We start from the raw sequence: 25,743 nt of genomic DNA, 5'->3' as shown, positions 1-25,743 counted from the left end.
TTTTTGTAACCGAGCAGCATATGGCATCTGTTTGAGACCCTTGATCCTCTTGGTGAGATACTTTTGGGGTCTTTCTAATTGCTGCAGGTGTCGGGTAAGGTACATCCCAAAAGGGGCATTGTATTCTATGATGGGCCTGATGAGGGATGAATAAAGGGGCACGATTACCTCTCTTGATCTAGATGTGAAACCCTTCGTGAACAGGTGGGCTATGTAGAAGGTCTTTCTAACCACTTTGGCAATGTGATTTTCAAAGGAGAGATTGCTATCAACTTGGGTCACCAGGTCCCTAATAACTTTCTCTGTACTTAATGGGTTTCCACCTATGTGGTAATTTGTGGGCACATTGTTTTTGCCAAAGGGTATGACTATACATTTTTTGGCATTTAGCTTTAAACCATGGCGCTGGCACCAGTTATCTGTCTCTGTGAGACCTTTTTGAAGGATGTTTGTGTCAGCTGGAGAGTTGATTATGGCGCCCAGTTTGCAGTCGTCTGCGAACTTGGTGAGCCATAGTCCACCCACATTTGCCTGTACCTCGGAAAAGTATATACCGAACAAGAGTGGTCCCAGGACAGAACCCTGTGGGACGCCACTTGTGACCGGTTTCGAGTCTGACATGGCTCCAGCAACTCTCACTCTGTGGGTTCTGTCTTTGAGCCAGTTTGCACCCATCTTGTGACATAGGGGTTTATATTTAAGCTGGATAGCTTATCTATGATGCCCGAGTGGGGTATTGTGTCAAATGCCTTTGCAAGGTCCAGATAGGCTGTGTGGACTACCTTCCCTTCATCTATGGCTTTGGTGACTGTTTCAAAGAAGTCAACCAGGTTCAAAAGGCAGGATCTGCCCTTGACAAAGCCGAACTGGGTAGGATCTAGTGTCTGTAGGTCCCCAATGTCTTTGTTTATGAGCTCCATGATGATCCTCTCCATAGCCTTGCAGACTAAGCTAGTCAGGCTTATGGGGCGATAGTTTCCAGGGTCCATAGAGGCTCCACCTTTGTGGAGTGGGACCACTGTTGCTGTACGCCATTCTGTGGGCACATATCCTGTAGTGAGGCTGAGACTGTATAGCTGTTTTATTTGAGGGATTAGTTCCTCTTGTAGTTCATGTAGGACGCAACCTGGGACGCCATCTGGTCCCATGGAAGCAGTGTTTTTTGCTTTGGAGAGGGCATCCTTCACCTGAGCATCTGAGATGCTTGGGAGGCAGCCCTCTGCCGGGATAGATACTTGCTCTTTGGGGGGGGAGGGGAGAGAAGTTTGCACTGAACCTGTCTGCCAGGATATTGGCGATGTCTGTGGGTTCAGTGTATTTTTTGTCATTTAGAATCAACTCAGAACAAGTCTGGGAGTTGCATCCCAGGTTTCTAACATAACTGAAAAAAGCCTTATGATTGTCTTTGGTGTCCTGTGCAATTTTTCTCTCGAAGCTGGCCTTGGAGGATTTTATGAGGGATTGTAATTTTTTGCTAGTACTGATCAGAGATGCCTTCCCTATTAGGGATTTTGCTCTATCATGTAGTAGCTTCCTCCTTCTGTTGTACAGTTTATTTATGGCAGGGGTCCACCAGACTGGACGCCTGCCTTTGGATGATTGGGTCTTGGTTTTGTTTGGGATAGCATGATCCATGCATTCCTGGAGATATCCGTAGAATGCATTTATAGAGGATTCTGCAGTTTGGGCTGTAGTTTCCACTGGCCCTGGGGCCTTGAAGGATTCCACTTCGGTTTTGAGAAGTTAGAAGTTCGCTTTTGAGAAGTTTTTCACTGTGGTTTTCTGGGCTGGGGGTGGGGTTGGGATGTGGACATCCAGTGAAATTAATTTATGGTCTGATCTTACCAATGAGGGATATACTTCTGGTGTGGAGCATAGAGTCCCCATGTTGTTAATGATCAGGTCTAGTATGTTGTCCCCTCTTGTGGGAGTGGTGACTAGTTGTTCCATAGCATTTGAGTTTATAATTTCCAGGAATCTTTGGGCTAAGGTGCTGGGGCTTGAGTAGTGCTCCCAGTCAATGTTTGGGTAGTTGAAGTCACCCAATATAATGGTGTTCGGGGAGATCTTCATGTTCTCCAATGTTTTCAGGAAAGCTGAATGGGATTCCTGACTTTGAGAGGGTGGTCTGTAGGATGCTATAAACTGAAAAGCAGTCTTGCCCACTGTTAGTTGCACATGGATGGTCTCCGATACTTCGAGCAATGCCACTAACCTGGAGGTGTGGATATCCTGATAAATATGGAAACTCCCCTTCTTTTGTGGTTCGGTCCGGGTTTTGGGGCGAAAAGCATGATACGAGGTATAGCCTGGTAGTGCTGGGGTGCTCTCTGGAGCCTTGAACCAGGTTTCTGTCACTGCACAGATATCAATGTTCTCCATACTGAGGAGAGCTTTGAGTGTGTGCATCTTGAGGTTAAGACTTCTGGCGTTTAGCAGCATTACCCTTAGTTTCTTGTTCCTTGTGCTGTCTATGGGGGTGGGTTTGACTTTTGAGCCTTGCCTAAAATGGCGCTATGGGGGTGTCAAGGGCCTTTGCCAATATGCATAAGCCCAGTGGTGGCAGGTGCAAGCCGTCCTAGCAAGCAACGTGGCTTGTCGAGCATGTCATCCCAGGCTGACAGACACTGGATCCCCTTTGAATGACATTAAAATTTTAGCCAATTCTTAAAATCGATCATTTTGTCTTTGTACTGTGGCATCATTCTAGGTGAGGGAAAGATGCTGCTCAAGGTCAGGGTCATACCAGCCTGGGCTACATGATCAGAGAGCTCCTCTATGTCTCTTTTCATGTAGTCCAGGGAGGTACGTCTCAGGTCATTCACACCAGCATGTACAATGACTGAGTCATATTTTTATTTGCTTTGGAGTGACCTGAGTGCTTGCGTTATGTGTCGGATCCTAGCACCCGACAGGCAGCTTACCATGACCTTCTCTTTATTCAGCTTGGTGAGCGGGACGTCAGTGCGTCTGACAATAGAGTCACCTATAACAAGAGTATCAGGTGTGTTATACAGCCTTAAGGGCTGTGGCTGCTTGGCACACTGACTTTGTGGGTTATGTGTTGTGTGTGTTTTGTTTTGAGGTAGCGTTCGCTTGGATGTCTGCTCTGGAGGTCTCTGTTGCTTAGGTAGATTTTTATTTAGAGCCTCCGAGTATGTTTTTGTGTATTTATGTGTTTGGTTCGCTGATGTGGTGGGACTATGTGATACTGGAATTGTGTTGTGTGAGGTTACCTTCTCCTCCTGACTGGTTACACCAGTTTTGAGATGAGAGAGCTCAGCCTCCAGTTTGGCTAAATAGTTGCATCTCTCACATATATTTGAACCAGTTTGGAGGAGGAGAGGGTTGTCCATGTACATGAGACAGTTGTAACATTGCCTCAAAATTCCCAGATTCACCAGCTGGACTGGAGAGGAAACCATTGACTGACCTTTGGACATGCTAGAGTAACAGGGAAACTGAATTTAAGATGGACCAATAGAAGACAGGGTAATCGTAGAGAGTATAAGAGTAAGTAGTGCTTATGGTTTAATAGTGCTAACTTGTAGGATTACTTAATTGGACCAGTGAAGGGCCTTAGAATGAGAATATGGTGTTTAAATTGAGAGATAGAGCAGTTCTAAGGGAAAAAGTGAAGAGCAGACTTTGTGGAGCCAGGAATAGTTTAAACCCAATTAGGCGGCGCTGCCCGTTGTTGCGCTATGCTCAAAAACACGCAAAAATGTGCAAAAGAGGGTTTTAAGAGAGTAAGATGGGGGAGTTTTGGAATTGACCCAAAATGGCCAATAAAACTACAGTTTCAAGTCAGTAACCACTCTCACAGGGGCAGGCAGGCTGCTCAATGTTTTTCACTGCCACTGATCAACAGAGAGACTTTCCTTTAGCCCAAGCAAAAAATGGCCTCACAGAAACTTACAAACAGTTCAAGAACAGCAAGCCTGTAACTGAACTTTTTTAAATCTCAGAAAAGTGGGAAAAAAGCAAGATTTTTTTTTTTTTTGTTTTTTCAGAGATAGCAGAGGTTAACAAGTATCAACAAGTTATAACAGTGCAGTAAATGACCCCACACAAGAGTGCTAGGCCAAAGACAGATAAAATGCAAGTTTTGAGAAAAAACGATTTTAAAAATAAGTGCAAACAGGAAATTCAGTAAACAGCTCTAGGTTGTACTCTAAATACAGTTACTAATGCAGAAATAAAATTTAACAAGCCAGAAAATGCTCAAAATAGGCGGCTATGCAGAAAAACTTAGCAAATAAACAGAGGAAAATACTTAAAGTCTCAAAAGTGGCTCCTTTCTTCTCTCAGTGTTTTCTCCTCTTGGTGGGTGCTTCACCAACAGCCAACAAGCCTGAAAAGATGCCAAAACCATGAGGCAACCAGGTTTTAAGAGAGGAAGATGAAGGAGTTTTGGAATTGACCCAAAATGGCCAATAAAACTACAGTTTCAAGTCAGTAACCACTCCCACAGGAGCAGGCAGGCTGCTCAATGTTTTTCACTGCCACTGATCAAAAGAGATACTTTCCTTTAGCCCAAGCAAAAAATGGCCTCACAGAAACTTACAAACAGTTCAAGAACAGCAAGCCTGTAACTGAACTTTTTTAAATCTCAGAAAAGTGGGAAAAAAGCAAGATTTTTGTTTTTTGTTTTTCAGAGATAGCAGAGGTTAACAAGTATCAACAAGTTATAACAGTGCAGTAAATGACCCCACACAAGAGTGCTAGGCCAAAGACAGATAAAATGCAAGTTTTGAGAAAAAAATTATTTTAAAAATAAGTGCAAACAGGAAATTCAGTAAACAGCTCTAGGTTGTGCTCTAAATACAGTTACTAATGCAGAAATCAAATTTAACAAGCCAGAAAATGCTCAAAATAGGTGGCTATGCAGAAAAACTTAGCAAATAAACAGAGGAAAAATACTTAAAGTCTCAAAAAAGGCTCCTTTCTTCTCTCAGCATTTTCTCCTCTTGGTGGGTGCTTCACCAACAGCCAACAAGCCTGAAAAGATGCCAAAACCACGAGGCAACCAGGTTTTAAGAGAGGAAGATGAAGGAGTTTTGGAATTGACCCAAAATGGCCAATAAAACTACAGTTTCAAGTCAGTAACCACTCCCACAGGGGCAGGCAGGCTGTTCAATGTTTTTTTGCTTAGCTGAGAGCACACAAGGTAACCAAAAGTAAATGTGAACGTGGATGAAAATGTGATTGAAACCCGGTAAACGGCTGTACGCAGTGAGCCTGAAACAGGAAGGATATGGGAAGACAATAAGGAAATGCTGCAGCATGGTAATTGGAGTTCAAATGAGTAATTAACACTTAGGAACTCACAGTGGACTATTGACAACAGCTAACAAGGCTGCTAGCAGCTACCTGCAGAACAGGAAAGGGGAGGTGCCGTACTGCAAAGAAAAGAGAACTGTCACAGCAGAACAGAGCAAACTTGCAGTAGATCAGCTACATAACACATTTCACAACACAATCCTGGGTTGTCAAAGTACAAAACAAGAAAGCAGGCAGCTGGACGCATGCCTGACAATGGGAGGGGAACCGGGTTCAAAAGTGAAGCAAAGGGCAATAGATGAATCATGGCAGCCAAGCGTAAGTTAACAACAAAAGCCCCACAATAGCAGTACCTGCTGTAAAACCCATAATTAAGATACCCTGCAGCTGGAATTGCACATATATACCCAATTACACCAGCATCATCCATTGCACAATAGTATAAAGTGTGATAGCCCCACACACACACTTGTGTATTCCCAGACACTCTGCACCATTGGTGTATACAGACGGGAAACTTTTAATATGTACATGTTAGGGGCTGCCATAGCTTTGATTCACCAGCATGTGTTGGAGACTGACAGTGGTGCGGAGAATGTTGCTGACAGCCATCTCAGGCACCAGAGGAGGAGAAGAGTGTTCAGACCCAGGGTAGCCTACCAGGAGCTACATGATCTGGAGATAGTAGAGCATTGTAGAGTGGACAGGGACACCATACAGCAACTTGTTGAGCTGTGCTGACCACGCCTCAGAGCCAGAAATAACAGAGGGGAACCCATCCCAGTGGACACAAAGGTATGTGTAAGCTTGAGAATACTAGCCACAGGTACCTTTCAAAGGCCAACTGGAGATATCATGGGGATCTCACAGGCATCAGCATCCAGGGAACTCCACCAGTTCCTGGATGCCATGTTACCACATGCCAATGAGCACATTTACTTCCCCCGAACGCAGGAGGAGTTGGCCAGCAATATGCGTCTCTTCCAGCATGTAGCAGACTACCCAGAGGTACTGGGTTCAATAGACTGCATACACATACACATCAAGATACCACACGGTGAGCAGGGTAGGCACTACATAAACCGCAAGGGATAGCCCTCCATCAACTGCCAAGTCATGTGCAATGCCTAGGGCATTATCATGGATGTGTGTGCTGGCAGCCCTGGAAGCTATCACGACTCCCACATCTGGCATGCCTCACAGCTGTATCAGGTATTTTCCAGGGGGGACATCCCATATGGCTACCTGTTGGGGGATGCTGGCTATGCACTGGAACCGGGGATGATGACTCCCATCAGAAATGCACACATAGCCATGCAAGTACGCCATAATGAGGCACACGCAGAAACCAGAATCATCATAGAGAGCGTGTTTGGGATGTTGAAATCATGGTAATGTTGCTTGGACATATCTGGTGGAGCCTTGCAGTACTCTCCAGGCACATGTGCCCACATCTTCATAGTATGTGCCATGCTACACAATATGATCCTGCGGAAACAGCTGCAGCAGGGACAGAATGGTGAAGGCCCTCACAGCCCACCACCATTGCCAAGGGTCCCACAGGCACAGAGGGACTCAGACCATGAAAACCCTGTGCCAGCCCCAGTAGGCAGACGGAGGCATGCCCAGTATGCCCATGCCTTGGCAAAGAGGGAAGATATAGCAAACACACTGACAGTGTAGGCACTTATGGACTGACATCCTTCTCCACCTGCACACACAGCAAACATGGATGGCACACACACACGACCACCTGTAAATTGTCATGTATAGGTGGTCTACTGTGTGCATCCTACATAGGTAGCCCTCAACTACTGTACACACAACCACCATTGGCACAAGGTAAGTTAATACCTGAACAGTAAATTAAGCTATCAGCATGTTTCCATACTGTATGTATAGGTTCATAGATACATAGGTAGGTGCATGACTAACTGCCCAAGGCCACTCATAATCATAGCCAAAAAGCGTCCGCTGTCGCCACCGCATTGATTAACTAACTGTCCCACTGTGGAGCAGAGCCAATTGCGGGATCCCTGGGGTGTATCCACTGTTCCCCACCCACTCTGCAAGGGTTCCCTGGAATGTTAGTGAGGAGTTTTGTATAATGTAATCAGGGATGTAGTTCCAAATAATGGGGAGTACCCGTGACAGGAATCTTCTCAGATTATTTACATTTTACATAGTATACCTTAACCACAGCTTGCAAATATAGGTAGTATTCCGCAGAATAAAAAACATTTGGAACACACAACCGCTGAAATGTGGGTAATCACCCTTGCACTACCAGTGCCTGCTCTGAGAGGTAAAATTACCACTGCCAGGATTAGAACACATAACCATGTACACAGTCTTCACAATAACCTACCACTGAGCTACCTGAGATGTACCAATGGCAGTTGTGTAAACTGACAGGTTAAAACACAAAAGGTAGGAATGTGTGGAAATAGGACAAACCGGCATGTATCCAATGAAAGGTGTATGATATATATATATATATATATATATATATATATATAAATCAACATATATATATATATATAGAGAGAGAGAGAGAGGGAGAGAGAGATATATGTTGATATATGGGGATATACATATATTTGTAGATATATAGATAGGTTAACATCTACATAACCATGGAGGTACATATAAATGGGATAACTATCAGATACCAACTTCTTGACATACCGACACACGTAATCAAGAGGCTTAAAGTCCGAATGACCACAGTACCGAAATACCAGAAGTGTGAGGTTTAAAATCCCTATGTTAAGGGACATTTGGTCAGTGCTTCTGGTGTTGCAGTTCAGGTAGGTTACTGTGTGTAAGTATGTTTCTGAGGGCTGTAGTGTGTGTAAGTGTGTGTTCTGAGTGTGGTGTGGGTTCCTGGGGGACTGTAATGTGTGAGTGTGGGTTTGCTTTGTGCATCTGTTTGTGTGATCTAGGAGGTAGAATATTAAAGTAGGGGGGGTGTGGGGGCACAGATACCAACATGGGGGATGTAAGGGGGGCTTGCCCACCTGCTCATACGTATTGTAGGATGGTTTGTTTGCATGTGGTGGGCAGCAGTGTGTGTGTGTGTGTGTGTGTGTGTGTGTGTGTGTGTGTGTGTGTGTGTGTGTGTGTGTTCCATGTTTGTGTTACTTTCGCGAGTTACTGTCACTGTCGGTAATGTGGGGTATGGGAGCCTGGGCCCGGTACTGTGGGCGTTGGAATTTTGTGGTTTCAGGATTCCATAGGTATCCGGTATACAGCGGTTGAAGTCTTCATATATGAGTATAACATGGACCATAGCAATCACACATTTCTCCACGACAAAACTTTATGAACAAGTGATATGGAGAGTATATGCCTATACACTATTACAAATATGTGCTATGGACATGAGCCAGTGATAGGGTTACCACCTGTCCCACTTTGCGAGGGACAGTTCCTCTTTGGGTGGTTGTGTCCTGACCAAACATATTAAACGTGGCAAATGTCCTGAGATTGTAGGACATAATTATGTCCCATATGTAATGCAATAGTTGCATACAATAGTTCTTTCTGTATCTGAAATACCTACATGTTACAAGAAACAGGATAAACAACTAAACTGCTACAAGAATAAGCTTATATTTAGGCAAGAAAGGAAAGTTCTATCCCTTGTACTGACCGTGGGGTTGTGTTGGCCTGTAAAATCTGATGTGTGTCCTGAAAATGTCCCACTATGGCCATTTGAAAAGGTGGCAACCCTAGCCAAAGAGGGTCAGTCACCAACACAACTCCATTGACTGCAAATACCTATGACAGAAATATACAACTTTCATGTTTATTACATTCCGATGTATTGCCAAAAGGATTCAAGGACTAACATCACCTGCATGCTATACAGGAATCAATTAACAGTGCCTTAATGAATCAGCCTGCAATTACCATAGTATTAGTCCACTAAAGGATAGGTGTTCAAATAGGGAAGGAACCCTCACACACATATCGATTATGTATAAAAGCAGTTCCTATACACCTGCATCTGCTATGTACACCCACCAACATCACCCTCACACCCAAACAAATTACAATACAAACTGTAATAACATCACAAAGCATTCACTCACAGTATGACATCTGCAGAAGCCTTAAGATACCTTGTCAGAGACACACTAACATGGCCCCATGTAAAATAGTTGCTGTTATACAGTGGAACAGCTGCTGATGTTACAGGGTTTGTTTGCACTAATCCCATTTCAGAGGGTTGTGTGTACATCGGGAAGTGTTACCAATTACTGATTAACAGCACAGTATGATACACATGTACACCAAACTAAGGATGTCTGGTGAGCACACTGTAAACCACCTAACAGTTCATGCATAGCCATACAGCCTTGAACTGCCCAAACATCCTTGCCAGACTGAAACATCTGCAGAAGTATCAGGTACAAACAAACCCTGCATAAGTAGCAATGTTCTGAAATATAACAGCTGTACTCACATGTAGAACAACATCTTCTAGCCATTACACACAATCCATGGGAGTCATGAAGCTAATATATCTCTGTCTGTCTTTATATAGCTGTTTAAATACATCACAGACAACACATCCAGGCCGTCTTTCTCGAAAGTAAGGCAAACGGACAACACCCAAGTGGAGTACTCAATTATACACCACTGTTGCCATGGTATTGGCTAATGGAGTAGCTGCACAGCTGATTTGCATCTAATTATCTACTTTGGAACACCAGCTAGTAGTCAGGATAGCACATGTTACCAATATTTAACTAGAAAAGGATGGGGTAGCACACATTCAAACCATCTGTATATACCAGCAGAATGTTACAAAGAAGATTGAAGCACAAACTGAAAAGGATTGAATTAACAGTCAATGACACCTCGGGTTACTAATAAGGTATGTAGAACACTCAGTATGTCTGTGTATGTAGTACCTGTTCTGTAATATTTAAAGTGCAGGCAATCTATATAGTGGAAACTGTTATCTTGTAGTGATGTATTGTTGAGCATAGTAACGCTTGTAGTATTTATGTGTGTACTGCTGTAGGTCACAAGGCAAACACCGCATACACCACAAGGGATGCTATATAAGGGCTTTGAACACAAATATTCCTCACCAGCTGCTGTCAGTGGCAGGGCTGGTCTAACAAGTATGTGCTATAACAGGGGATAATATATGTTGATATACTGTAACAGTAGGCATATGTATGGGTGTATTACTGAGAATAACATGTTGAAAGTTGGCCCACTGTGCAATTATGATTTGCATTGTGGGGATATTGTGCCAATAACTGTGTAATGTACAGTATTGTAGGAAGATATGTATTACAAGTTGCATAGCATTACTGTTATGTTAGGCAAATATTAGTTATGTCTATTGGCATTTACAATACACAATAACAGGATACCTATGACTTGTAGTCACCCTACAGTTTATCAGTATGATAGCAAAGTAAAATGGAAGAGCTAGTTAACTATCCATGCACATAAGACATGCAATAAGTGCAAAGGTAGGTACTAGGCTGTCTGTCCAAGGGTATTTATAAGCCTAGCTAGAGTGTGTTGGCTTTCACCACCCCCTTAGGTTAGTTCCCTGTGCCTCTGAATGGCAGAGCCATTAGTTCCCTGTGCGTCTTTCCAGCAGAACCACTGCAGTGCTCCCCGGGGTACATGTCTGTCTCCCATCCACCGGTCAAGGTTTCCCTTGAAGAGTGCTAGTGAGGGGCCTTGTCTGATGTACATTGGAATCATGTTCCAAAGCATGGGGAGTTTCCAGGTCAGGAATCTATCCGTCCAGCACGTCCTAGTCATTGTTGTGGTTAGGTGTACATCCCTATAGCATGTGGCTCTCAGGGGCTTCTGTTTGTGTGGAGCATATCCAGCAATACTGGGTTGGACAAGGGCCTTGTATGTCAAGCAGAGATCACCTGTGAGCATGCGGTATGCAACCGAGTACAGCTGGAGTTTCTTAGGTTGGGCTGCATAGGTCATCTGTTTGAGGTCAGTAGTCCTCTTGGTGTGGTACTGTTGTGGTCTTCCAAGCTGTTGCAGTTGTCTTGTAAGGTACATCCCAAATGGGGTGTTGTATCCTTTAATAGGTCTAATAAGTCATGAGTAGAGAGGCACAATGGCCTCCTTTGTTCTGGATGTGAACCCATTAGAGATTAGGGGGCCATGTAGAAGGATATTCTAACCACCTTGTCTTTATGGATATCAAAGGAGAGATTGCTATCTACTGGGGTTCCCAGATCCCTTATTACCTTTTCTGTATGTAGGGGACTAGCACCTATGTGGTAGTCCACAGGTAATTAGTTATATCCAAAGGGGATGACTATGCACTTTTTGGCATTCAGCTTGAGGCCATGATATTGACACCAGGTATCCGTCTCAGTGCGACCCTTCTGGAGGGTGTCTGTATCAGGTAGAGAAACAATTATGGCCCCTAGTTTGCAGTCGTCTGCAAACCTTTTCAGCCAAAGCCCTCCCATGCTTGCCTGTACATCAGAGAATTATATACCGAACATGAGGGGTCCTAGGACTGAGCCCTGGGGGATGCCACTTGTAACTGGTATACAGTCGGACCTAGGGTATGCAACTCCCACTGTGTGGGTTCTGTCCATGAGCCACTTTGCAAATCATCACATGACATAGGGGTTAATGTTCAGGTGGATGGGTATGTCGATAATACCAGAATGAGGAATGGTGTTGAAAGCCTTTGAGAAATCAAGGTAGGCTGTGTGGACCTCCTTACCCTCATCTAATGCCTTGGTAACTGTCTCTATGAAGTCCACCAGATTTAGGAGGCATGGTCTGCCCTTAACAAAGCCAAACTGGGAGGGGTCAAAGCTTTGGAGGTACCCAATGTCTCTGCGACTGAGATCCATGATGAAGTGCTCCATAGCCTTGCAGACCAGGCTAGTCAGGCCTATAGGGCAATAGGTGCCATGGTCCATTGTGGCGCCACCTTTGTGGAGTGGGATAACTGTTGCTGTGCACCATTCAGGGGGCTCAAAGCCCGATGCGAGGCTATTATTGAACATGGTGCATAGGTGAGGAGCCAGTACATTCTGAAGTTTGTGTAAAACACAGCCTGGGATGTTGTCCAGTCCCATGGATGCTGTGATATTGGCTTTAGAGTGTGCAGCTTTTACCTGCATAGTTGTGATTACAGGGACTCTGCACTCTTCCTGTATGGATATGGGCCCTTTAGGGGGTGAGAGGGGGAAAGGTAGCACTGAACCTATCTGCCAGGATGTTGGCAATATCAGTTGGTTCTGTAATGTTCATGCCTTTGTGCTGTAACTCAGAGCAGATCTGGGTGTTGACATCGAGATATTTGACATAGCTATAGAATGCTTTGTGGTTGTTGTTGTTGGAATTAGTGGTAGTTTTGTTTCCGTAGCTAGCTTTGGAGGATCTTATAAGGGATCTAACCTTCTTACTGAAGCTGTCCAGGGAGCTCCTCCATGCATGGGATTGTATTCTCTTTTGCAACAGTGTCTTCCTTCTGTTGTACAGTTTGTTTATGGCAGGGGACCACCAGATTGGCTTCCTTAATTGGGAGTATAGCGTCTTGGTTCTGTTTGTGATATCACGATCCATGCCCTCGTGTAAGTGCTTATAGAGTGCATTTGTGTAGGATTCAGCAGTTGTAACAGTATTGTCCATCTGCATGGGTGTCATGACGTTCACCACGTCTGTCTTAAGAAGCATGAAATTGGCTTTGGCAATATTATACTGTGGTTCCCTTAATGGGGGGTGGGGGCGGGCTGTGGATATCAAGGGTGTTCAGCTTATGATCAGATCGGACAAACAAGGAGTTGACTTCAGGTGTGGAACACCAGTCACTCATGTTGGTAATGCCTAGGTCTAGGATATTGTTGTCTCTGGTGGGTGTGTGGATAAGTTGATCCAGGGCATTGGATGTTTATGAATTCCAGAAAGCGTTGAGCTAATGAGTTGGTACATGAGTAGTTTTCCCAGTTAATGGTGGGGTAGATTCAGTGAGACTATGTGATGAGTGTGTTGTGGTGCGAATGTTTACCTTCTCCACATGACTGTCAGGGTCAGTCTTGCTTGGAGAGAGCTTTACCTTCAGTTTGGCTAGATAAGTGCATCTCTCACAGGTTGTAGTTTTGGGTGGTAGGTGGAGAGGGTTGTCTGTGTACATGAGGCAATGTCTACATTGCCTCAAGATGTCCAGATTCATCAGATAGACAGGAGAGAACACTGGCAGCTGACCCTTGGACATGCCTGAATATAAAACTAGTTTCCCCTAGATAAGTGAAGAAAGTGAGTACAAGAGCTATTTTACTCTAAGCAAGTGAGAAAAGTATGTACACAACCTGTTTACCTCTAGGTAATGAGGAAGACTGAGTGCTATAGTAATGAGTAGCTTACATAGTACTTACAAGTGCTGAGCATGAATAAGCACTCCAGATAGGTTCTTGGATAACATAAACACACTGCCTCCCCCAACAGGTACACAATCATATATCCATGTACACCACAGAGCCCCTGTACCCACAACTATGCAGGTACAAGCTGCACTCAGGCTGCATGGGACCTGTCCACATCCCAGGTTATATCATACACATATGGCAAAACAAGTTGCTCTCCACATACACATCATGTAAAACATAGCTTCATGTCAGGCTGTGCACACACTGAATGGTGCACACCAACAGGTATCACAACCCACAAAGGGAGAGACACCACTGATAATGGGAAGTACTGCACTACTACCCTACTGAGTCTGGTATGAAAGGCCATGAACCTTGATCAAATTATTTGATGTCAGCATTACAGATGTAGATGACAGTAAAGTTGATTTCACACTGCATATCATAACCTTGCCAGGTCATAGGACATCATCATTCATACTGTGTCCACCTACACTTGGTATACTAGATGTACATTCCTATGTCACAGAAGTGTTTTGCAACGGGACTGCTAGCAGAACCAACACTACAGAAGTTGTCTGAATAATACATGCACATCACACCAGTGCCGGCTACAGTAAGACAGGGTTAATTAATTGTACTTCCTCTCACTGTAGTCCATACCACACAGACTAACAGAAGGCATCTGCCTATTGAAGTATGGAAATGACTATGACCTAGGAGCATTAGCCGACTCAGAGTGTTGTGGACAACATACAGAAGGGGCTTTGTGGGTGAGGTGTGTGTGACATATGGCCACAATCTGACAGGAACATATTGCATTGTCACCTCTATGTTAATAACCCTGTACCCATGAACTACCACCTAGGCAGTGGTCAACATAATGGACACTGTGTGTAAGGGATGCAGCTGGGCAGTTGTCTTTCCTGTGAAAGTTACATCACCACATCTGTCAGGTAGTAGTATTTGGCAACTCTAATCAAGACAGGGTGCCATCTATGAATATAGAGATCATTGTCCAGCTATACACAACACTCAAGTGACCCATATCAGATCACATATTTCCTTTAAGGGGTATTGGCCATATTCAGATGGCCTACACCAGCCTTTCCATTCCAGATCTCCACTATGTAGCATGATGCATACCCTGAATAAATACATGTCCAACCCAGTGATGTTGGACATGCTACATGTACACATCCTGATCTCAAACACATACTTCATGGACATCCACCTTCCTAGTACTAGGATCACTACATGCTGGACAGATCCTTGTCCCATACACTTTACATAGTCCTGCCATACTATGCATTCCTGTCCAGCAAAGCTGCACATCGCCTCCCTCCCAGACATGGTGTGATGACCGCATGGTAAATGTATCATTAACCCTGTGGATCCGTTATGTGGCACTGCTCCACCTGGCCCAAGAGACCCACCTGTCAGCTACAGCTAGGTAACCTTTCATCCTAGATTCATAAATGGCCCAGGGCATATAGCCTACTAATTGACTTTGACTGTACATGCTATAGTTGATATCCATCCCTGCAAATACCATTTGGCTAGCCGGTGTCTCATGTGTATCACATGTGCAACACAGGTGATGCATAGCAGGATGCTGAATTGCTGTACAGTGCCATGTAAATGTATATGGCAGAACACATACATGTAAAACCTTCCATGAGCAACTCAGCAGGGTCACAGGTCATGTCCATTAAGACAGTGTAAGTCTTTATATGTGACATATACACATCATCAAGGTCGACTGCATTAATGTGGACACAATCAGCCATGTGCTGATAGGTAGGAACACCAGTACAGGCAAACAGACATGCCCATATCAAGACAGCATCCACATGGAGTATAAGCAATGTAATCAGGTGACACACACACATATATGGTGATAATATCCACTCACCACTGAGTGTCACATGTGTGTGACACAAACCTGTCAGTGCTGTCAGTGTCATGTAGATTTGCAAAGACAAGTATTTAATCGTAATAAATGCAATACACATGCATGTTCAGCTGTAGTTCTGTATGTCTCTGTGAGTTACTGTGACCTGTCTCCATCATTATGTCTTCCAGGTATAACATGTGCAAGGCTACCCCCTTATGCCCGCTTGGAGGATGAGGCCCTCATCCCATACCTACATGACAATCATGATATCCTGTTCAGCCATGTGCCACAGGATGCACAGCAGTGGGATGCCCTGTGGATGGAACTTCGCAGGAGGGTTAATGATGTGGGTGGCCACAACCGCACATACCAGCAGGTGCACAGGCACTCTACAGACCTCATTAGATGGGCGAAACAGCGTGCGAATGCAATCACCAGAGAACAAGGTACAACAGGTTGTGGTCCACAAACCCAGCCCCCACTCACATGTACAGAGGAGCTACTGGCCTACCTGGGGACACCTGTAGAACAACATCCACAAGCCTTAGCCGATATTGTGGAGGTGGGTGTCTCTCAACCACCAAGCCTGGAGTTGCTTGGTAAGTCACTTCTGCACCTATAACAACTATATTCCATATAGTTGCATGTGTCACTGTACAATATGTAATGTAACATCATATGCAAGGCATGTATACACACATGTTGCATACTATAGTATGCTACTCTCTGTATGCACACATGTGCATATACCATAGTATAGTCTAATGTACTGGTCTATATGTTAACATGCACATTGCACTCTGTAGCTATCATACAGGCATGGATAATGTTCATACTGCAGTGTTACTCCTATTTAGGTACCTCTGGCATTCCACTACTACAGCAGCCCATTGGAGGGGAGACTGTTATTATTTATCAGGCATTGTAATGCACAGATTTATCTGCCATGTGGCCATTTACCACATGTACACATAATGTATGGTCCTGTCACAATATACAGGTCAGACCTTCAATGCATCACAATGGCTACCCATCTGCAACCCTTGCAAACTATGGGGAATACAAACAGTACTACACAGTGAGCTGGAGTACGGCTAGCCCACAGGATTCACTGGTATGGAACATAGCCCTGCTATGAATGTCACACAATGTGATGTGCTATATTGACATGTCTATGACATCTAGTGGCCTGGCTGCAACACTGCCTAACTATCCTGAAAAACTTATCCCACATACAAAACATACCACCCTTTGTCTGCATAACCCTGTCATCAGTGGAGCATATGACATCTATGGGTGTATGTCATATGGGACAACACAGACATGTGAAATAGATGCCCATCACAATAATTTGGCCAACACATGTACACACATGGCCATGGAGGATGGCCTGAGACATGAAGCAACCCAGTAGATGTGATGTTCTTGTGTGCACTCTGTCGTACAATGGCTACACATGGTCCAACTATGGCCTTTGTGTAATAGTTATATTGCAGATGTGGAACATTAGACATCCTACAGGCCTGTGCACATCTTGTGTAGGCATGACATCAATCCACCACATAAGATGTGTTGAACATCTTGAGTGTGTCATGACATGACAGCAGTCACCTGTACAGTATCCACATCAGCCCACAGATACAGTATATTCCCCTTTCTGGTGTTGGACATCAATGTCATACTTGCTCCTCGTGTGTGTGTGTGTGTGTGTGTGTGTGTGTGTGTGTGTGTGTGTGTGTGTGTGTGTGTGTGTGTGTGCATGTATGTGTGTGTGTGTAGTACACAGATGTCATGTGGGACTGGTGTACTGACGAGTTCACCATGTCTGGCTATAGTTGCCAGGCAGAAGCAATATGGTTGCAGATGTGCAGGGGTGTTATCCGTATACCCTTCAGTGACCTGTGTCACACATTCCACATCATGATTTAGTGTGTATACACCTCAGTGACGTGGGTCACATTCCACAGTATATATGTATTATATCTGAACACAGTCATGGCTATGAACTGTGTCTGTAACTCACACTGTATAGCAATAGAGATGACTCATGATTCCCTGTAATGGCCATGCACATCAGCTAAATGTGCAATATATCTGTAGAGCGGACAGACAACACTGCATTGGGACACCATTACCCCACTGTATATTTGACAGGACACCATTGTGTTAAACATGTATGCATGTCATTGCACACTTCAGAAGATCACATGTCATACTACATGTGATTGTCAAGGTCATATGCCACACATCAGGCAGGTGTACTGTTAACCTCTGCTGGTCTACATGGTGTAACCCAGGGATGTATGCTAACTACTACTATGATTGTGTACACTACTACTATGATTGTGTAATTTGCATGCCTTCTGCTATGACACATGCATGCTGTTGTGTGCAACCCAGGGATGTATCATAACTACCACTATTATTGTCTGTGTTGCATGCCATCTGCTGTATCACATGCATGTTGCATGCCTTCTGTCATATCACATGCATGTTGGGTGCCATAGCATGTGTGTCTGTGTGTGTGTGTCAGTGTGTGTGTCTGTGTGTGTGTGTGTGTGTGTGTGTGTGTGTGTGTGTGTGTGTGTGTGTGTGTGTGTGTGTGCATCTGTGTGTGTGTGTGTGTGTGTGTGTGTGTGTGTGTGTGTGTGTGTGTGTGTGTGTGTGTGTGTGTGTGTGTGTGTGTGTGTGTGTGTGTGTGTGTGTGTCTGTGTTTGTCTGTGTGTGTGTCTCTGTGTGTCTATGTGTGTCTGCGTGTGTGTCTATTGTATAGATTGCAATGTACAGTTTTTGTCTGCCCCTCACAGGTGATGTAGGTGCATTGCCCTCTTGCGGTCCATCTGATGTTAGTGTCCCCACAGACTCTAGCAGTGATGATGAACATATGATTGAGGCACAGGCAGGGTTGCCAGGGACTGAATCTGTGCCATTGGTTGCCATTCCACCTATATCCTCATCATCCCCACACACAGATCCCATGCCTACACATACCCCATCACCAGTGGCCATAGAGGAAGGACAGTTGGCGTATGGTAGCTTGGAACAGGAAAGTGTGGGGGCTGAGGAAAGTGTGCCTGCACACCATGGTGTCAGCCAACTGACTGGTGATGCCCCACACAGGCACGTGGCCAGTGCTGCTCGTAGGAGGACCTCTGGCCAACATGCCCCTGCAAGACAGAGTGCAGCAGCTGGTGTCACCAGAAGCATGTTTCAGGCTGCAATGGAGGCCCAGGCATGTGCTGAATGGTACAACAGAGAAGATCAGAGGCTTCAGAGGGCTGCTGTCCATTCTTTAAACAACAACGTCCAGGTAATGGTAAATGATCAACAGCAGATTGCTGAAGCTTTGGATAGACGGTTGGGTGACATGGTTGCAGTCCTTGACCATGGAGTGACAATCCATGAGCATGAGCTGTCTGTGTTGGAACATCTGGTAGGAGTGAGGCATCGAGCATGTAAACGGTCGCCTGCTACATCACCTGTTTCAGGTCTACGTGAACGAGCTACCTCACATGTCCACTCCCATAGTGGTGGCAGCAGCAGCAGCAGTGCAGCTGGTGCTGTGCTGTCCACACCACAACACAGCAGGCCATGTGCACATGGCCCTGGATGGTCCCAATAGGGACACAGTTCCAGTGGACAAGTGTCATCAGACAGTACCCAATCTGCACATCTGCCTGGTAGTGCCCGTGCAACCCCTGTCAGGCACAGGTCACATGCCCATGGCTGGACACTGTGAAATATAAAACCTGGCCTGTAGAGTCCGCAGCTGTCAATAATACCCCTGTATAGGCCAGACACATGCCAGAACTGTGTGCATACATACACACCGGAAACATATGTAGGGCACCGCAACACACACATGCATAACATCCACACACGCCCAATTAGATCAAAGGCCCTAACCCATGCACATGATGTCATCCAATGGTGCAGCCTAGGCCTCTGGCAAATATTATCACCCTGTGCATATGATGATGCCTGTGCCGCATCCCTGACATCCACATCATCAGTGCAGGGACATGCTCATATGGTCTGATGCACAGGGTGAACAGACTATGAAGATACATGTAGTTTACAATTGTTGAGTACTGTTGACGGGTAGCAGACATACCATGTACTACAGGTGTGCAATGCATTTCGTACTGTTAACGGTATGTGTCTTGTGTAACAACAGTAACTGCATGTTGGTCATGATGTTCTGCTTTCCTCCTTCAGGTCTAATTGCATGTGCCGGTGGATGTCAGTGTTTGCAGTTAGTGCCCCATATGTCAATGTGGACTACTCACAGGTATGTATGAATATACCAGCATGCACCATGTAGCTGCCACATAACAGTGAGAATGTCCCATGGTCCAAACATGTCTACTGATCCAAGAGCATGATAGCTGTGTATTAAGCAACTGTGGCTACAGATGTGACATCCATACTGGGTGACATCACAGGTATAGTTACATAGAGTGGTGAGGTAAGAGAGCGATCTAGCTGATTACAAGGGTAGAGGCCAGTGGGAAGTGTGATGCCTCATTGGGAAGCAGTAATACACATTCCCATGAAAGGATGCCAACACACAACTGCACCCACACACTCAGGTATTGACACACATGTATTCAGTGACACAGTAACACACCCACACACTCACGGATTCACCGACACAGTAACACACACTCACACACAGTTGCTACTGTTGAGGTGAGGACCCCTGCCTATGTGCAAATCATCATTACAGTACTGTGCACTTACATGATGCGCCACAGAGAATACACATGTACAGGTAGTCAGTATGGCCTAAGATCGGGGACATCAACACGGATAGTAGATTGCATCACCTGGATGGATAGAGGGGTCTTATCAATTCAGTATGGCAACATACATCCTTACTCCAGGGACCAGACAGCCATACATACACACACACACACACACACACACACACACACACACACACACACACACACACACACACACACACACACACACACACACTGTGGCATTCACTATTGAATACACCTATGTCACACACATACAGATACCAAATGTGTGGGATACACGCCCCCCTGCCTATGTCCTGCTTTCTACATTGCAGTCTGTACAGATGTCTACACTAGTGTACAGGAAAATGAGTAACAATTGAGATGTATTCCCTACCATACATGACATATATGGGCACATGTGCAACCACACATGCCAGTACTGTGAATCAAACACCTGCCTAGCTCATGATATGTATGACAGACTTACAGCAGTATTGCATGCATTACAAAGTGTACTGACACTTCATTTGGCAACGGTGCTGATATATGCATATGGGAGGTCTTAACTGTTACAGGTGTCAAGTGATTTGCCTTCGGTGTCACCCGGACCATTGTCTATGTTGTGTGTTATGTCCTTCAATTAACTAAACCATTGCTTACCGGTTACACAGGTTATTGTAGGACCACTTGTGACACACCTGTGAGCTGTCCTCAGCAAACATCCATCTGCAAAGATGCCCCACCAATTAGTTATTTGCACACATCTGTCCATACTTGAGGTACATCTTTCCATACATTTAGCATATCACCATATACAGTTGGCAATGTTGAGGCTGCATTGCAACTGCATGATGTACTAAGATACACGTCACCTGCATACATCAGCAACTGCACACACATGGTATCTGAATGCACACCACTACATGTACATGTGTGTAGGTCCTACAATCCTGTCATTTGGGCATGTTTGTAGGCATTGCAATTGGTGGACATGTGTAATGACATACATGACACATGGACTGTTGTATGATACGATATGTGTAATGTGTGACCGGTACAGAGGGAATGTTGCCTCTGTCAACATTGATATCACACCTTATGTAGTGTTAGCATTCAGCAGCCATGGACCTACATTCCATGTGCATGTGTGTAATGGCTGCAGCCACCTGTCTGCACAAAGGACAACAACAGCTATGCTATTTACATGTATGTTGTGTGTGTGTGTGTGGCATGTACATATCCAGGGCAGGTACATGTATGTCATATCCAAACATGAGAGTGTGTACTGGTGTACAGCAACAGTCCTCTGCTAATGCTGTAAATAATTGAGGGCCCCTGGTATGTGTACGGCTGACCTGGTTACAGACAGTGGTATAATTGCATTGCATAACACATGATGCAATTGTGTCAGTACATGGGTACTCTCTTCAGTTGATGTAGAGCTTGGTACAGTCCACTGATCAAGGGTCACATGGTGGTGTACTATTATATGTCCTACAACATTTATGGATGTGTGTTGGTGGTCCGAGGGCATGGTGGTGTCTGAGGTTTATATCCTAGAATGCAGCATTTGACACTGTGTCCTGCACCTGACTCATTTGTGATGCCTTTTGTGGGGGTATCGGTCAGTACATGTGAGTGGCCTCTATGTATGTGGGGACACCACCACCTGGAGCGGTCTGTACCTGTATTATGGCCCACATGTCTGGTTCTGAGGTATATGGTGGTAGTGCTATTGTGCACTACAGAGCCTTCAGCCAGGTGTTCCTCACTGCACAGATGTCAGTACTCCCCATTGTTGGATCTACAGTGAGCAGCTGTGACTATGGGCACTACACATCTAGCACTGGTTAGCATAAGCATACAATGCAGTTGTCCTCTAGGTGTCAGGGTGTTATCCTGTGTTTCGGACATTTGCCTTGGAATGGCACTATATGGGTGGATGCGACTTGGGTATTATCCCCACTCCCTTGAATCATGGATGCATGTGATATGTGTCAAAGGCCTGTCTACTGTCAGTCATGTCATCCCAGAATGATAAACACTGGACAGCCTCATACTTACAGCAGGACATTGGCGCATTGTGTTGATCAAGCAGTTGCCACTCCTAGCAAGGCTCATTGTGTTGGTCAAGCAGTTTCCACTCCTAGCAAGACATCACTGCGAGTGGTGCTATTGTGTTTGGTATATGATGGTACATCTAAGGTGATGGACAACAGCAGACATTGTGTAAAAGACCGATGTCAGATATATGTAGAGCAGCGTTCCTGCTAACAATGACAACTACTAACACCACAGCCCATTACAATGTGTTCTTTACATCTAACTGTAATAGCATGGCCACTGTGGCCTTTCGTGTTTAGAATCAGAGTGCATCCCTGACAGCCCTGTGCTATTAAGTGTATGAGCATGCCCAGTATAACCTTGTGTAGATGGACACATAGTGCATTCCGAACAGCCCCGTGCTACTAAGTGTTTGAGCATGCCCAGTGACACCTTGTGTCGGTTATGTGCCTCTTGTGTATGGGCATGGCCATTGTAACCCTGTAAAGTGATAGTAGTCATCCATTCCACAGATGGGCATACTCCAGGTCTGGATGGATTCCTACTTTAAACACACAGGTTCACAGGTATGTACATCTTAACTGCCAGCATCCCTGTTGATGTCCACATTCCTAGACAGTCATAATGACAGCCTTGAAATGTGTAATCTGTGTGGCACAACTCGTAACTATGTAGTATTGTAATAGTGATCTGTCGATAGACAGGTTTTCCATTCCCACCACTGGCATGTGTGTGTTTGTCCCCATCTGCCTGAGGACTGAATAATGCTTTTAGACTGCTTACACTCCATACAATTCTTATACCCACCTTTGGCAAGGCTGATGATGTCACCCACCTACAAATACACCTCTGGGAGTGCTGTGTCCCAGTAATTTTGGTAGCGTGTTCTGTAACTGCATAATACTGTAGTGTAATAACATAGTTAGGTCGGTGTTCTAATCCCAAACTTGCCAAGTATGTGTGTGTATGTGTGTTTGTCCCCATCTGCCTAAGGACTGAATAATGCTTCTAGACTGCTCACACTCCATACAATTCCCATACCCACCTTTGGCAAGGCTGATGATGTCACCCACCTGCAAATACACCTCTGGGAGTGCTGTGTCCCAGTAATCTCGGTAGCATGTTCTGTAACTGCATAATGCTGTAGTGAAATAAAGTAGTTAGGTTGGTGTTCTAATCCCAGACTTGCCAAGTGTGTGTGTGTATGCTTATCCCCGTTTGCCTGAGGACTGAATAATGCTTTTAGACTGCTCACACTCCATACAATTCCTATACCCACCTTTGGCAAGACTGATGATGTCACCCACCTAGAAATACACCTCTGGGAGTAATGTAACCCCATAATTTGGGTAGCGTGTTCTGTAACTGCGTAATGCTGTAGTTTGCTAAAGTACTTAGGTCAGTGTTCTAATCCCAGACATGCCAAGTGTGTGTGTGCCTGCGTGAAACAAGTACAGTGCTTTGTAGAGTATGCACTCTCTGTACAAATCACATGACCACCTTTGTCATTCCTGCTGTTGTCACCCACCTAGGTATACACCTGCAGGTGTGCTGCAACCCATTAATCACCGTAGTGTGTGCCCTAAAAGTGTATTGCTGCAGTGTGATACAGTAGATAGGTGTTTGTATACAGGACATGGCAAGTGTGTGTTTGGCTGTCAAAGCCTGTGTAGAGGTGGCTGTGAGTGTCTTACCATTGGACATGTTGGGGAGTGGCTTTTGTAGTTTTCCTATATGGTGTCTGTCTTATGACACATTGGCCACCTCACGAGGAGTGCTATCAGTCAGCCATGGGACTGTGTTGGCAAGCCATACCCCTACATCTGGCAAAAGGCCTGGTGAACAAAGTATGCAACCCTACTAGTACCCTGTATATGTCCCGCAGCCATGTGCCAGATCATGCAGTACCCATCTGTGTGGGACATTGCAGACAATACACTCCTGCACTGCACACCATTGTTGGGTGATGCAATGCCAAGGATTACCCCTCACCCAGCCTTGTACAGCCATCTTGCACAGCCAACCACTACACACCCATGAAGCAATGCATACATGCATGCCAGTAGTGGCACCTTGTGTCTGCGTGAGTGTTATTATGCTCCCAACCACAGTCACTCCCAGTATAACCCTCATTGGCATGCCAACAGATGTCAAACACTTTCACATGGCCTAGCCCATAGAACCTCCAGATATCCCCTGTAGTGCATGTAGTCCTGTGCATTACTGCAGTGTGGTGAACTAAGTAGTTAGGTTATGTATTTGTGGCCCTGGCAAAGAGTGTCAATGCGTGTCCATTAGAGAGTGTGGTTGTGATGACAATGGCATCTGTTCATGTGGACACCCATGTGTGCAACACCTAATGTATGTCTACTATATCTCTGTTGCAGATGTCACTCACCTACACACATATATGTTCTTACAGCACAGCAACATGCCGCCTTTGTGGCAGATGTAGTAACGTCATGCACATGTAATAGTAATGAGTAGTCAGTCAGGGGTTTGACCCCTGTACTGTTAGACATATGGCAGACGATGCTTAGGGTTAAGTCTCCAAGCCCTTCCCTGGTGTACTTTGTCTGTCCCACCCACACACTCTCTGGTGGATGTGAAGGAGTACACCTGCTCAGCAGCAGCATGTGTATTGTAAGTAATGGACATGGTCAGGTGATGGCCTCTGCACCTATTGCCATCCTCCTCTAGCTGATTGCATGTGGAACAGCTGTGATGGTGTTCCCATAGCCATTCGCATGATAAACACAGTACACTATCTAGGGAAATTATGTTGGTATTTGGTCATGACAGTCGCTGTGAGTGGTACCTGGATGTGGTGTTCTGACACGGCATCACAGATGATATCTGGATGTACCTCAATCATTATACACAGTGGGAAATAGCCTAAAGACAGGAGGGTGATGTGCCACACATGACTACAGCATGTAAGTGTAGCTATGCTGCATTGAGACTACTGCCTTTTTAACATGTGTGTGGTAATGGCTATTCTGCATGTTTTAATACAGACATGACAGTACTCTGTTCGTGAGGGACCCCCATCTGTAGGGCCATCTGTGAATTGGTCAGTGTGTGCAACCATTTGTTTTCTATGTTACACACTGAACACACATCTGTGCACAGCAGAAGCATAGTGTGAGGACTGCAGACAGTACATGATGATAGGGATATGTTACTGAAATCGCATCCCTGACTGGACATGTGTCACATGAAACAGTGGTATGACAGACACTGTCTGGGGTTCCCAGTGACAAGCCAATAATGGGCAGCTGTTCATAGCTGTGGTCACACATCTACTACACATTGTACAGATGGCATGCAGTATATATGCATGTGTTGTGCTCCCTCT

This window comes from Protopterus annectens, chromosome 5.part0 (assembly GCF_019279795.1).
Source record: "Protopterus annectens isolate FY-2018-M chromosome 5.part0, PAN1.0, whole genome shotgun sequence".
In the NCBI taxonomy this organism is placed as follows: domain Eukaryota; kingdom Metazoa; phylum Chordata; order Ceratodontiformes; family Protopteridae; genus Protopterus; species Protopterus annectens.
Note: the sequence above shows the minus strand (reverse complement) of the source record.